This window comes from Triturus cristatus, chromosome 10 (genome assembly GCF_964204655.1).
Source record: "Triturus cristatus chromosome 10, aTriCri1.1, whole genome shotgun sequence".
NCBI classification, from domain to species: Eukaryota; Metazoa; Chordata; class Amphibia; order Caudata; family Salamandridae; genus Triturus; species Triturus cristatus.
The window spans coordinates 937,827,946-937,840,187 of record NC_140593.1 but is presented as its reverse complement, the minus strand read 5'-3'; the positions used below and the strand labels follow the sequence as shown (position 1 = coordinate 937,840,187).

The 12,242-nt window shown below is 43.3% G+C and overlaps 1 protein-coding gene across 2 annotated transcripts in view; it reads left to right on the top strand.

The window, feature by feature from the left end:
- C10H1orf35 (chromosome 10 C1orf35 homolog) overlaps positions 1-12,242 on the top strand; it is a 130,817-nt gene that overhangs the window by 81,472 nt on the left and 37,103 nt on the right. The gene's annotated exons all lie outside the window — the stretch shown is intronic.

The window sequence follows — 12,242 nt, the reverse complement described above, 5'->3', positions numbered from 1 at the left end:
CAGCCACCTTATTAAGGCTCCATATTTAGATTTATTCAATATCCCATTGACATTGATGGAAACAGTATCACAAATACTCTTCATAGCAACTCATATAAAAATACTGACTGCATACAACAACTATGAACATTTCCCATCCTAAGTTTCTTAAAAAAGAAAAAATTATGCTCTAGTGCCCCTGCTTCTGCTCTTTTGTCTGTTTTAATTTCCACTCCCATCCCCACCCCACTCAACCCACCCTCCAGGGAGGTGCCCCACAACGCTATCCACCTCCACCTCCACCTTACCCCTACTAACTTAAAGGGTGCCATGGAACTGCACCCATCGTGACCCACCACCCCACCTCTCGACAATGGATTACATATTCTTATTTCCAAAATTACTTTAAGTTACTTACCTGACTCCCATACCTATTATACCTTCAAGATATATCATCATCAAGAAAACTTTATTGCGATTGTTTAAAATCATAAAAGTACAGTCTTAAAAAAAACAATTTCCATGATAAAATACATATTCCAGTCAATTTGGGAGTACAAAATACCAAATAGATAATAATCAAAATAACAATGTGGTTTTACAATATACTAACCGTGCTTGACACCAAGATATCAATAAGTGATTTCGCTAGTTAGTTTCCTGAGAATTAACCACATTGAAAACAAAAACTTGGTAACTGAAACCACAATAAGTGAGTTGGTATCACTTCTCAATATCCTGAAAAAATCAAGATAGCTCCTAATGCCCAAATTTAAACATAACTGGATGATCCATTTTTTCCGAATACCGGCATAAGCCGGACAAAAGAGCACAACATGAATCATGGTTTCCTGTTCAATCGAACAACCGGGGCATACACGATGTAGTCCGCCCGCCCATCGATCGGTGAATGAATATAGGGGAAGGGTTCCGTATCTGAACTGTACATATAACTTCTTTGCTAAGGTTGGCTGAATAACATCAAGTTCAGATACAAAAGCGTAATGTGGCTTAAAGTCAAAAAAAGGATCAGTCAGGCTTTATGGTTTGGCCAAGCTATAAGCTTTCATTAAATAATAATCTTTGAGTATTGTGGCAAGAGATTTCTTGGTAATGCCTGGAGTTGAATCCTCTGGGTTATCCCAGAGGTGTGCCAGACCAATCTGATTGAATGTCTGCCTAACGTACTGGAGCCAGGGGATCTTGTCGGCTCCTAGTGTACCCAAGATTACTTTCAGTTCATCTCTATAGCATGCCAACTCGGTGGTACTCCAGATCCTCCTCCAATACATCAATGGCCTTGATGCAGCAACCTCTGAAATGGGGCAAATATTTAAATCCAACCTCAATGGTATAAGCGGTATATTATTTGGAAGGGTTAGGATTTTCCTGATGAAATTATTTTCAGTACTGACCATATCTTTTGTAGAATTATGGCCCCATAATTTTGCCCCATAAAGTGTCGAGGACCTGGATTGCACAGTATAAATTTCGAGAGGGGCACTTATAATTTTTGAACTGCATTTTTTATGGACTTTAAGGATGCCCCCTATAGCCTGGGTAAGTTTTAACTTTGCCTTAAGCTTTTGAGGAGCCATCCCATTTTATCATTCAAGGTCAAACCTAGATACTCAAAAGTAGAAACTCGATCCAAGGGGATACCTTCCATCATGGGATGTGGATAATTGGAAGATTTTACATTAAAGGCCATATATTTTGTTTTGTCTATGTTGACCACCAGATTCCTTTTATTGCAGAAGTTGGGAAACTGGTTTAACACTCGCTGCATGCCCATCGGCGATTTTGACAACAGCAGAGTGTCGTCTGCAAACATAAGTGCAGGATATCTTCGAGAAGCCAATTTAGGGGCATCAATATCTGTAGTTGCCAGAAGTTCATCAATGAGCCCGTTGAGAAAGAGCGAAAACAAAGTTGGAGCAAGGACACAGCCCTGACGGACACCCTTCTCTACTGGAAAGGGGCCGGTCAGATGACCATGTTTTCCATAACGAACTCTGGCATATGTCCCTTCGTGGAGAATCTTCAGTTGGTAGCATAGATATGGTGGAACCCCCATGGATAACAATAGATTCCAAAGCTGATTACGGTCCACCATATCAAATGCAGATTTCAAATCCACGAAGGTCAAGTATAGGCTACCCCCCTCCAATGTAACGTGTTTCCAGTAAAGGATCTGGAGCCTAAATAATTGGTCCGTAGTTGATATTTTGGACCTAAATCCCGCTTGAAGTGGGGTTAAGATGTTATTCTCCTCGATCCAGTTCTGCAACCGTTGCAGGAGAAGTCTCAAGTAGATTTTCTGGCTCACGTCAATAAGGCTTATAGGCCGGTAATTACCTGGATCAAGGGGGGGATCCCTTTTTAAAAATAGGGATTATTTCCGCACCCGTCCAGGTAGATGGAACCGGTCAGCCTTGCAGAATAGCATTAAAAAAAATTAGGAAATAAGGTGCCCAAACTGGCCGTTCATCTCTATAGAATTCCCAGGGATCCTGTCTAACCCAGGGGCCTTATTTAATTGTAGATTATCCAGTGCCAAAACCACTTCCTTTATCTTCCAAGGAGGGGCATCCCAGGATGGGTCCAGGGTCATTAAAATAGCGGGGGGATCGTCTCTCCTAGTTGTATTAATGGAGTAAAGTTTTTTGAAATGCGATGCCCATGCATCTTCGGAACCATTGGGGTCAATCGTGGTTTTACCCTCCGATTTCCCCATGTGAACAAGGTTCCAAAAGGACCTTGAATCTTTTGCCATAAGGGCTGTTCTGATAGCAACCCATCTTCCCACTCAGTTTTGGCACTGAGGATTATCTTCCTATAGGCCCGCCTTGCTTCCAGAATATGTGGTCGATTGCCTGCCTTAATGGCCTGTAGTAGTTCACATTTAGCTACCGTACAGCCCTTTGTAAACCAGGGATTTGTTTTCCCCTTGCTCGGGGTCAGATGGCGGGTCCAAGCGGGAAGAGGACACAGGTGGAGCAGGCAAGGATTTGTGGTCCTCGCAGTCCCGCAACGCTGTCAGCCCAGATAACGATGCACCAAGTCCACTCCTACGACCGGCTCCCGCGAAGCGGGGGCCGGGAGAAGTTGTCTGTGCTCGGGGTCAGAGGGCGGGTCCAAGCGGGAAGAGGACACAGGTGGAGCAGGCAAGGGTTTGTGGTCCTCGCAGTCCCGCAACGCTGTCATCCCAGATAACGATGCACCAAGTCCACTCCTACGACCGGCACCTGCGAAGCGGGGGCCGGGAGAAGTTATCTGTGCTCGGGGTCAGAGGGCGGGTCCAAGCGGGAAGAGGACACAGGTGGAGCAGGCAAGGGTTTGTGGTCCTCGCAGTCCCGCGACGCTGTCAGCCCAGATAACGATGCACCAAGTCCACTCCTACGACCGGCTCCCGCGAAGCGGGGGCCGGGAGAAGTTATCTGTGCTCGGGGTCAGAGGGCGGGTCCAAGCGGGAAGAGGACACAGGTGGAGCAGGCAAGGATTTGTGGTCCTCGCAGTCCCGCAACGCTGTCAGCCCAGATAACGATGCACCAAGTCCACTCCTACGACCGGCCAAGATATATAGAAGGAGGGTAAGAAAGAAAAAGAAGAAGAAAAAAAAGAAAAAAGCCTCAATCATCCATTAATTCCTTACGTAGCTGACATTCCTTTAAGGAAATCCTGAGCATCCTCTAAGTTGGAAAACATATGGAATTTCCCCTTGACTAGAACCCGGAGTTTAGACTGCTGAGCAATTGATGCCTGTGCACCTTGAGCTTTAAACAAGAAAAGCAATTTAACAAATTCTTTGCGTCTCCGGGCTGCAATGGCAGACATATCTGGGAAAATTCTGCAATTAGAGGTCTCATTCACTGGGAACTGTCTTTGTTGCATCGCTTTGGCCAAGACCTTTTCTTTTATCCGGTAGTCTGCAAAGTTGACTAAGATGGTACGTGGGCCACTCGTGCTTGGCAAAGGATGAAACGGAACTCTATGAGCTCTAGTAATTGTTAGATCGCCCCCAAACTCGGGAAGTGCTTTTTCTTTAATAAAGGATTCCACCCATTGCGATGTCTGGGCACCTTCCACTCTCTCAGGTACCCCCACTATACGTAGGTTTGAGCGGCGGGAGTGGTTTTCCAACTCCTCGAGCTTGTTCTCTGATGAGCTCCTGTCCCTTATGGCCTCACATACTTTAGTGGATAGTCCAGACATCTGATCCTCCAGCTGAGAGATCCTAGATTCTGCTTCCTGTATCTTGACTGGTAGACAAGCCACCGTGTCTTCGATCTTCCCAAGGCGAATATGAAGAGAGGCAATCTCATTTTCCTGTGACCTTTTCATTTCGCGAATCTCTTCGAGAATAAGGTTAAGCAAAGTCTTAACATCTAATTGTTTGGTGGAACTTGTCTCTACAGGAACATTTATTATATTTTGGGCTATATCTAAAGCCGGACCAGAAGCTATATCGGGTGCTGGAAGTTGTACCATATCTGATACCTTCTGACTCTTATGAATGGACGTTTGCTGACTTTGAAGATGCCGTTGGTCTAGTTGATCCTGTTCCAAAAGCCCGGAGGAGAGCATCAAACTACTGACGCTCCGTGTCTGGTTTGGAACTGTCTGGGAGCATAACTGGGGTCCATCCTTTGCAGCGGGTAGAGGGGGAGGATTCAAGGCACTGTCATCAAGCTCATTCATTAAAAGAGTCGAAGTTGTAGACTTTTGAGCACACAGAGGTATTGGAGAGATAGAAGAAGTGGCGGTTGCAGGAGAGCTGGCATCTAAGGAGAGCTGCGACAAGCTATGAGGATCCACCAACACTGACTGTGGTGCCATGGACTGGAAAAGAGCTGGCTGTATTAGCTTTTTCGTGAAGAGGGGGAACTCCTTAACACCTTTTCCCTCCTCTTTACTGCTTTCATTAGTATCACTCTTATCCGCTTTTAACTTACTCTCCTCCCCATTTACTTCAATTTCTGGTATAAATATGGAAGGAGAAGTTCTAGATGCCTGGCTTACACCAGCGGATTGCGCTACCAGTTCGTCTTCGGAGCTTTCGAAACTAGAACTTCGATCAAGGCGACTCCCCACAAGTCCTGTTCTTCCTATTCTGGCAGATAGCGCTTTTGCCTGTGCCTGCGCCAAGCGAGTCTTAGCTTTCAAACCAGTCGCTGCATCAATCCTGCCAGCTGGGTTGCTTTGCTTATTATGTCTCCCCATTGCAGACCTGCTCCAGTGACCAATACTGATACGAGGAAGTGAGGGAAAGAAAATGGTACTATAACCCAATTCTACCGGTGTTTTTTTTCTCCTTTTTTTCCCCACTTTTTGCAGTTAAAACACAACAATGTAAACTTTTTTTTTTTTTTCCTCCTCTAGTAAAAAAAAATCCTCAAAAAGGCCTCAGCCCCAGATCCACCACTCCAAACCTCTTGTTTTTGCCTTTCTTTTCTACTCCTCTCGCCTCCCCTTGGAGGAAAATCCCTCAGTCAAGAGTCCGCTTGGCCTGGCCTGGCCACTTTTCCAATACTATTGCCGGATAACCCAAAGCATGGAGAGGCAAAAAAAATGTGCTCAAGATTGTAAGGATATTCCAAAAAAAAAAAAACTTTCACAACAGCCACATCGCCTCCTATATTCAGGGATCTAATTACTGCAGTTTGATAAGAACATGCGGATGTATCCAAAACGTCCACCACCGCCGTCGTTTTTCCTGCTTTTCCTGCTTTGCCTCGCCTTACCTCCAATGAGGCTCAAATCCCCGCCTGGTAGCCTCTCATGCTGGCTCCTGTGGCTTCATATAGCTTCTCGTAGCGGGTGTTCGAGCAGATGCTTGGCTCAAACAAAGCTCCAAACAACGTTTTCAGAATGCCACTGAAACGAGGAAGAAATGCACCGTTATTCCTTCACTTCCATCTCAAAGAAGAGCCGCACTCATCCGCTTTCCGAGGTTAACGAAACGAACACAAAAACGCCAGCCTCGCAGATACACGCCAGGAGCAGTCCGCCATTGCCGGGGGGGGGGGCGGGGCTTAGATCACCTGTGGCTACGCGGCGTGGCTACACTCTTAAGTAATAATATTCCTTTCTAGGCCCATGACGAGACTATAAATATAATGTCTGCCTTGGTGTTAAATGTAAAAATTTAACAAAAATCCTTGTAACCTGGAGAGCGTGTAGACAGACAGCTGTAATGGCGAGCTAGCTCCCTACAGATAGACAGTTTACCTAATGAAATAACATTTTAATTCTCTGTTTTAACTCTTTTGTTGCCATTGTGAAAAACAGTTGGACGCCAAACAAAGCTTGCCTTAATATAGGGGTGAGATTTTTTTTTTTTAGCTCGGAGGCAGTATAGGAGGCTGGCCTTAATTCCTCAACAACTTCTAGTGATCAGTCCCAGTTCTGTTCACAATAACACCTGAAACATTGTTTCCCTCACAACTAATGAATATTGTTATGTGTTACACTCCAGAGTATCTAGTTGCCTGTTTAACTGTCTCCTAAAGCTCACCGCAGAAGAAGCCCTATTTTGTTTTCCAAGTTTTCCACTTGGGGTTTCCAGAACAAGAATTTAGATATTTTTTTAAAAAGCCAAATAACACTAGGTGGTAATTTCCCCAGTAAGCATATTACCAATCCACCATTTAGAATGATCATATGAAGATTCAGTATCTTAGTTTTAGTACTGTTATAATTCAAGGAATTATAAGCATGCTGATAATTTAGTACAATGTATTGGACCACTGAAACAGCCTACATACATCAATACCACTAAGAGCCGCAAAGCCAGTTTGGGAGAGGAGTTGGGGTGGGAGGAAGTATACACGTTTTTCAATGGTTACGAAGGTCTATCATATATAGACTAAATAGTATTGGAGCAAACAGGAATCCCTGCTTTAGTCAGTTCTCAATGATGACCCCATGGGTTTGTGCCCCTTCTGAAGTTGCTGGACCTAAACCCAGATTTCCAGATGGATACCTATAATTATTGTAGCAAACTCGGTTCTATCCCCATGACGGTCAGATTTACTCCATTATCTGTTCCTCCTCATGAAGTCAGACGCTGCTGAATAATCAATTAGACTCCAATTCTAAAAGATTTTTTTCTATAAAGGTTTTTGTGAAAGCACCACTAAAGCTTTGATTTTATTTGTAATATGCACCGTTCCTGAATCCTGATTGCTTCTTAGGCAAGAGACTTTATTTACTCCCCTATTTGTTTATATTCCTCAGTTAGGTAGTCATATGGCGTGCCTTCGCAATATAAAGGAAATAAATCTGTCTTGTTAGTCAAGACCAGGGAAAGTAAAGGGAAGGTTGTGGTGCAGCAGGTATGTACTTTCATGTCACTTGTTTTACTCTTGTATATTGGTCAAACCTATTGTAATTCTGAGAAGATGTCTCAACCCCCCGTAGTTTCTAGAAACACTGACAATTTGCTGTGAAATGGAGAAATACCATAAATATACAAAGGTTAGCAACTTTTTATGCGTATCATCGAAGGGAGTGGGATTACATAGGTTTGTATTACAAATATCATAAAATTTGTTTTGGATTTCAAAGAACTCAAATGTGCCTTGTGAGACTATAACATGGATCACTCCTCCCTAATTGTTGTTGGACTGCACCTTGTTTTATTGGGTTTCATTAATACGTCATGGGAATAGGTTTATTTTTTCTCCCCAAAGCAACGTTTTTGTTTTAGTAATCCAAAAGTAATTTAATTCATTGTACTTTGCTAATTCATCTAAGGAAAGTTGGAAACCCAAAGTAATATGATCTAGAACAGCAGTATTATCCCTGTATTATATACATTTAATGTGCTAGACTCCCAACTTTGGCAGAAATACTCAGGCATTAGAAAGAACTCATTTTGTATCAGCTGTTAATAAGCTGAACAGGAGAAACGCCAGAATACAAATTTGTTTTAATCCCCTGTTGGATAGTCTTGAAGAAACATGTCCTTCAGTCAGTCGAACCCTTACCCAAGCACAATTATAAAGTGCTTGAATTGTCCTTAATAGATTGGGATTCATTCTCTGTTTGCTAATTTAGACCATGAGATATCACAGTCAACTTTGTCAAAAGCTGCTAGACGTGAAAATAAATAGCAGTTCTGTGCAAAAATACCTGTTGGGGTATCATAATTTTACTGTCATAACAGCTAACGTTTGGGCCCCTGTCCAGCCTGCTTGAGTGCTTGGTAAAATGTTTCTATCCTCCATCCAAGTCTGCAAATCTGTGAGGTGAATTTTAACATGCAAATTTGCTTCTGTTTCGAGGACAATTAATCTGTAATTCGAATGACCCACAGAGATCTTTTCCAGAAAGTGAGCAGGAAATAGATGCAATCCTCCTAGCTTAAGATTTTGTTATAACCAGGAGTTGGCATTGCTGCCCAGAATGCACAGTATGTTTTGAATATGTTCATTGGCAGGCCGTTGGGACCCAGTGTCATGTGATAGATTAGCTGCAGTGATCAATTTCATAATTAGATCCTTTGAGACTGAGACGTCCCAGAGGTATGAGCTTATTTTTATTAGTGATCATTTAATGAGGGGTTTTATTGTTTTCACCTCTCAATCTGCTAAAGCACCCCAGTTAAATACTTTGGATGGAAATTCCCATACTAGCCTTGCTTCTATTTCAAGCACACCCGGACAATTGACTTCATTACTCTGCAGTTTTACTTCCAAAATACGTTTTTATTATCCTCTTTTGTTTCGCTATTAAATGGTAGAGATCACCAGCTTTGCAGCTTTGATCTACGCAAAGTAATCTCGTAATATGTTTTTTCTATTTTCTTAGTTCTGGGATAAATTAACTAGGTTTAAATTTGTTAAGCTATCAACTTGTTAATTAGTTTAGTTCCTCCAGAAGAATCACTATATTTAAGGAGCTCTAGCATAATGCCCCACCAGAATTCTAGTACAATAACCCTCCCTGACAAGTGGTTCTGTAAGTCAATAGGGAGGTGTTTTGATTTTTTTCATCTTTCTGTTCATTTCTCGATTGATAACCTTTGCAGAATATCACATTGAGTTTTGGGCTTCCATGCCATCCATGTAACCCCAGACATTTCTTCGTTTTCCGTTACTCACAGTTTATATTGTGTGGTAATTTAGGAGATGCTTATGAGATTTCACGATTAAAGTGTAATATCTATCATGCATGTATGCTCTGAGTTCAGCACTCTGGGAGTGTTTTAACAGCTTTGTCATAATGAAGGTTGTCATGCTGAGATATATAGTCCTTTACTTTCATAATTCGATCCTGTGATCAGGTGGTAAGGAGTGTAAGGATGGGGCTTTGGTACTAAGTAGGCAGAGAGCACAACGATACAATGTAAGACAGAAATAAAAGATCTGAAAACCGATACCAACATTATCAAGAAAAACAAACCAGAGGATATTCCTCTAGCTGTAACTTTGAACAGGCAAGTTAAAACACTCGAGCTCCACCACCTGCATCCTGTTTAAAGAGAAAGCATAAGGACAACTTAAAGTAGTGGACAGTACAAAGAAGAGAGGTGGAGGGGAGTGGGGTGGGACACAGTATGAGATACATGAAGTCCTCAAACTAATGAAGAGCATGGAGAGAAAGTCAAAGGGAAATGTCACCAAACCAACAGTAATGAGACTGACCTCTGGTGTCATAGACAAGATCAACAGCATCTAACATTCCTACAGTAATGTTGCTGTACCGGGTCCCCTGGAGTATCCGGGCCCCGCAACAAGAAACAAGTCCCTCAGCAGCAACTGGACTTTGAAGTGTGTGAAATATTGTGAACACACAGTCACACAAAGTACATATAAAGGGAACCAGAAAAAGATACAGCAGTAGGGATGGTATCATCAATTCTTGATCAAGCTGGAGCCTCTGGCTTAGATGAAGCATTGATTTTCCCATCAGTCCCCAGCATTCGCCAACCATGCCTGGGACATGTCCAGGCTTGTGAGGCAATATGGGCTTATCGCTGTCTCTACTCATTGGAGCTTTCTTCTCAGAGTGATGCTACACCTGCCTTTTTATGATCGATTCCAACTTGCCCCTCTCCATTGACAAGGCCTTGTCACCAGTGTCTCCCTCATTGATGTGGCATGATGCATGCCCGGCAGAGGGGTTATATTTGCAGAATGTGATGGGCCCTTCCTCCAAGGTTTCCAAAAACGCCTCTGGATCTTCATTTCTTACACCTTTCGGCAGCTGTGATCAACCTGATGGCAGGGTTGAGTGGGTCAAATCTCATGTACTATTTTCAAAGCTGAATTGGCGGGCTAGGCATTGCTTTCTCTTGATAGTCTTCTAGTTAGAAAAATTCACAGCAATAAAGATGATTGGTTGTCATACATAAATATCATTATAATCTGTCATGCTTGCTCCGAGAAGACCGGCCATTATCTGTCTTGAAGTGCCAGGATTGTGTGGACACCTCATAAGTTTCTTGTGAGCTCATTATAATACCAAAGATATGGCCACAAAGTGGGAGAAAATATGCACAGGAAAGCCTTAACTTCATTGCCCTCTACTTTATCCCTAGCTCCCAAGATCATGACATTAGTCCACCTACTCCCATTCTCCATGTCTATAGTTTTGTTGTGAAGCGGCCACACCTCTTGACCCCAGTCTGGCCTTCTGACGATCTGGTCTGTTGGGCCTCTGGTCAGCGAAGTGTTTTTCCATCCAATCCAGTCTACCTTGCAATGAGGCAATGTCAGATTTGACCTCTTATTTCTTTGTGTGACATATTACCTTAAACTACTGATATGAATACCTTGATGAAGGTGAGCCCATCCAATAATGTGTCCATGGGGAACTCACTCATTGCAGGAGACCCCTGAGCACTCTGGTCCTTTCATGGTCTGCCCGAAATGACTTGTATGAAAAGGATCTGCCTTTGGAGTTTCAGACAGGACATGAGGCCGTGCATTTGAGAAGTCAAGCCTCCAAACCCCTTTGTGTATGCTTCCACAAGTGGCATGAACCATATGTTGACTACTTAAGGGAGGCTGTCGAGAAGGGCAACAAGCCTAAAACGTTTCTGTTGCAGTTCTCTTACAGCCGTCTTTCCCACATGAATAATGATCTTCACACTGGTATACAAGGGGCATGTGGAGCAGTAATGTCCCAGGACAAAGATGGGAGCTCCACTATTGGGACAAGCATCCAGGACTTTTAAGGGGTGCTTAACTGATCACTACTGATCAAAAGAAATTTGTTCACCAACCGCACTAGGTCACTTATTCCTTACTATTTACAGGTCCCAGAAAGAAGTCAACCGCACCACTAAGCTTGTCTCGGCATCAGAACACGTCCCCCAGTTTGCCCTCTCACTTCCTGCTGTATGTCTCTAATGCAGCTAGGTCCCAGGAGAAGAAAACAAACTTTAGAAGGGTAGATCACCACCGGGTCGGGTGGTGATATACTCTTCTAGTGAGGCCGAAGCGCCCCAATGATGAAATAGGGCCTCCGCATCCTGCCTGTAGTTGATCCACCCAGGGTTCCTCTGACTGGTCACTCAGCAAGGGCAGTTTAACTCTGTCAGGCACAGGCTTCTGGAGCCACCACATAGATCTGCACTGTCTGGGCCAGGATATATGGCGCAGTGAACTTGCGCAGTGGGGGTGGGACCAGGCTTCCATGCCAGTGCCTCTCTAATATGAGCCTCCTAGGGTCATTCATTCGTCCTCCTTTCCGGTCAGGAAGGGACCATTAAGGCCTGAAAGCAGCACCCATAGTGCAGGATAAGGATGAATGGACAGATGGGCTGGTGGGAGCTTTAGGAAGTGGCGGACTACTTAGACCATTGACATGTTCCTCCTCTGATAACTGTCTCTTACAGACAAGAATGACCTTTGTCTCCCTTCCTCATCTGCTGAAATCTTCAGACTGAAAGCTAACTTCTCACTAAATTGGTTCTCACACTCTGACATTAAACACTTAGTCCAGTCAGCTTTGAAGCATACTAGCTGTCCTTGTGAATTGAATAAACATCTGTGTTCTCCATCCAGTCAGTCTTCAAAACTCATTCTCTTACATCAAAGATTGAATCGCCTCAGCACACTTTAATACGATTCCACTCATATTCTGTAGTGCCCTCCCCCAGATCCTCCTGCTCTGCTTCCTTTGACTACAGGTATTACTGATATTCAGTCCTATCATACACTGAAAAAATGCATATTGAGTTGTTAATAAACAGTGTTTAGGTTTTTGATTTGCACATATATCAATAAAATACTCAATCTACATTTAGAAAA